A 4111-nucleotide genomic window follows, 5' to 3' on the forward strand; every position below is an offset into this window, starting at 1 on the left:
ATATATATACATATGTGAGCACAGGACGTCACAAAACAGGTACAACAAAAAAGTACTAAGCACGAGTGCATGGAACATGAACAATTCTTTCAAACAACAAAAGACACAAATGGAAAATAAAACAAACAACATAAAGAACGACCCTTCATCAATTGTTGGCTGTTTTTCTAGTCTTGTATCTTGAGCATTTAACAACAATGTATACTTTTCATAGAACAGTTGCTTCTGCAAAGCAAATTAAATAAAATGAGGGATTTTGGGGAGGGTCAAAATTGGTAACACAAACAGGACAGTGAAAACAAACAGAAAGGTCTGATAAGCCTAAATGAGGTTGTGTTGGAGAAAACGTAAATCAAGCAAGGACAGGAGACAAACAAGAACATGTCTTCCATGTTCCAGCTACAATGGAGAGAAAGAAAGAAAGATGGCTGATGGTCACGTGGGAGCCACGTGAGCGAGGGAGGAGGAGTGAGGGAGTGGGAGTGACAGAGTAATAGGATAAAATAATGGGAGAAGAGAAGGTAAAAAAATAAGAGAGGAAAACGAAAGAGTAAAATGGTCGTATACAGTGCGCATCAGAATTATCAAGATAAAACTTACTTGGAAGAGGATGCATGGCGTTCAATCATATAATAATATATATAGTGAAAAAGTATATAACAAAAAAAGGAGAATTTATACATTTAAAATAGATTTTAAAGGATAGAATATTATGATAGTCTACCGGTTTCACGTTTTGCTAATCATGACATTGAAATTAGGGGAAATATTGCAATTTGATATTAAGGAGATTTGATTCCATGCTACTTGAATAAGAGTTTGTTTGTAAATGAACCAGCCTGTAGAGAAATCTAAGGGGAGGTAATTGGTGATTATTCCATATATAGATATATATGTATGTATGTATATATATGCATATCTCTGTTCAGAACAATAAATCTATTTCTTTTTTTTATGCTATCAGTCCTGGGTACTTTCTTTTGCTAGCAACAATGCAGGGTTTCAAAGGACTCTTAAGTTTTTCTGATGTCAAAATCACCTTTATAGTGCAGGTGCCACAAAAAAAAAAAAGATGCATCTAGTGAAATATGTAAACATGTTAGTGTAGGGTAAAGAAAGGAACCCAACTGAAGTAATCATGCCAAACTGAAGCATTGGAACAAAAATTGGTTTTCCAACCTCTTTGATTCTGTTGAACCATTCACCCAAATGTTGGAAAAGACATTAAATGTTAAGTCTAACATAGTGAAATCAACTTAATAATTAGGCATTTCACAATTAGTCAATGATATAGTAAATTATTCAGTGGAAATACCTTAAAACTGTGATACATCTCCATCACTGTTATGGAAAACTTAATAACAAGTAAAGCAACTAAATACAACTAAAGTTAAATGTACAATAAGAAATAGGAATGCATGCTCTCTTAATCATACGTGAAATGCTGAAGCAATTATCTATGAGGCAGAAGTTACCTCCACGAAATCAAATCTAAGCACTGTGTATAAACATTCTTGAGGTTTGGTGGAAGGTAAGTTCAAGCAAATGTACTTCAACTACACTTTTTCCTTCAGAAATATAGTGACAAGAAAAGCAGCAAGCGATCCAATTATTACCTGAACTTTGTCTGAAACACCATACAACTGCATTTGACCTCAAGTGAAACATCCTTAAAAGATATGAAGCATACAGAAATGGAATAAAAGAAAGAAGCCTGTTGGCTGTGCATAACTGGAAAGACCTTCAAACATATCAGCAGATTATCTAAATACTGAGTCAAAGATTTACAACAAGGGTCTCTATTTTCATAAATATTTGTTAAAATACTGTAAGATTATACTTTTACTTGATTGAATGGTTTAATGTTTAATTCTTTACCAGGATCAATCACACTGTATATTTCTCACCTTAGCTTTAACCCACTATGAAATACTCTTTACCTCTATGGTCTCTGTTATTCATATCATCAGTCCCTACTGTCAATTCACCAGATTCTCTTTTTTATAGTCCTTTTATCTCTTTCTTGTTACATTCATTAAATGAATTGCCCCCCCCCCACACCATCAAGTATTTATTTATTTTTTAAGTCCAGTACTTATTCTGTTAATATTGTACCTATTGCTGAACAACTAAGTTTAAGGGATACAAACAAACCAGCACCTACTTTCACAAGGCTTTGATTGACCTAGGATCGTGTCATGCAATAGGACTGACACCAAGACCATACGGTCAGGAAGCAAACTTCTTATTACACAACCACACCTGCACATATTACATAAAATATAGTCAGTGACACTTTAATGGTTTTAACTCGTTCATTTTCCCTTACTCATTCTTTACCCTTACCCGGTAGCAACTTTCTCAGCCACTTTTAAATGTTCATCAACCATATCATTTTGGGCTAACCCAACTTAAATAACATCTTGCTAACAATCATTATTTAAAAAGTAATGAAAGGTGGTGAGCTGGCAGAATTGTTAACATGCAAGGCAAAATGCTTAGAGGCATTTTGTCTGTCCTTATGTTCTAAGTTCAAATTCTGCTGAAGTTGACTTTACCTTTCATCCTTCTGGGGTCAATAAAATATGTACCGGTTGAACACTGGAGTTGATGTAATCGACCTATCCACTTCGCTGAAATTACTGGCCTTGTGTCAAAATTTGAAACCATTATTAAGAAGTAATGAGTTATACCCCTTAGCATAAGTTCAAACCTATAATGTAAAACTGGAACCTTGGAGTCCTGTTCTAAAAACAATAAATAACAATTAACTACAGATATATTTTATTGCCTATGATTATCCAGAAATTTTTCTGGCTATGAGTCTAAGCCATGATAATATGATCAGTGAAAGGACTATATAATTAAATATTTCATGCTAATGTTAGTATTGAGTACCCTGATTTTATGTGTCATAATACCTATAATCTATTATGCACATGATGTGTGCATTTACACATAAACATTCACATATGCACACACAAACACATGGTGTTTTTCAGTTCATTGCATAGCTTGTCAAAAAGCAAGGAGTTGTACTTCTGTTTGCTCATATAGATAAAGCATTTGGCAGAATGCCAATTGCTGTGATGCTTGGCAGCATTAACAAAGCTAGTTGTTGATAGGTAGCTTTGTAAGTGGCTATGTAAACCAGATAAAAGTAGTAAGAAAGTTATTAGAGCTAAAATTTGATGATTATTCTGATCATTCTGATCATAAGTGCATCTGAAAAGAGATAATTTATTTTGTACTGATGAATCTATAAAGGACAATACAGGAAATATTTGAAATCTGAAAAGTAAGGGGCTGATTATTGAGGAAATCAAAATTAAGATGGTGGCCAGTTGCAGGTATTTCCTTTAGTATAATTTCATCAAGCAGATGGCCAAGTTCAGTATAGATGAAGAAGTCAATATGCTGTTTGTAATATAATAACTGAAAGCATATGATGTGTAGCAGAATTTCAGGTAGATTTGACAGTAATTGAATACATTAAGTGCATTAAATTCACTGGTGGTGCACTTAAAGTGACATCAGCAGGTCAAGAGGTGATGGATTCAGTCAAAGTGGAAGACAATCTCTGTTATTGAAGTGACCAAATCACTTTTAGAAGTGAAGTCAGTAGCAGTGTTATACTTAAAGTGAAAAGTAGAAGGAAGATGTTTAAGGAACTGCTGCGGTAACATGGTAAACAAATTCTTTGACTGAACAAAAGAAAGAAAAATTTTTTTTTCTGATGCATCGATCAAATATAGTACTGTTATTATATGGTATTGAAACATGAACAGAAAAGACCTCAGTAGTGAATGGGCGCATTGTAATAAAGATTAAACACACACACATACACACACACACAACACACATGTGTATAGTATATATGTATATATATATATATATATATATATATATATATAGATAGATATATATATTGATAAATTATAGGGCAGCAAAAAAATTTTAGAAATTCTATTTACCACTAGTGGTCTAGCGAAAATAAAAATCAGTCAATAGACTATATATTATTCATTTAAAATACAGAGATGCCTATAATAGGACATCTGACCCACTAGAAAGAGCAGCAAAAAACTCTATACCACAAAAAATAGGAATA

Source organism: Octopus bimaculoides, chromosome 3 (assembly GCF_001194135.2).
Source record: "Octopus bimaculoides isolate UCB-OBI-ISO-001 chromosome 3, ASM119413v2, whole genome shotgun sequence".
NCBI classification, from domain to species: Eukaryota; Metazoa; Mollusca; class Cephalopoda; order Octopoda; family Octopodidae; genus Octopus; species Octopus bimaculoides.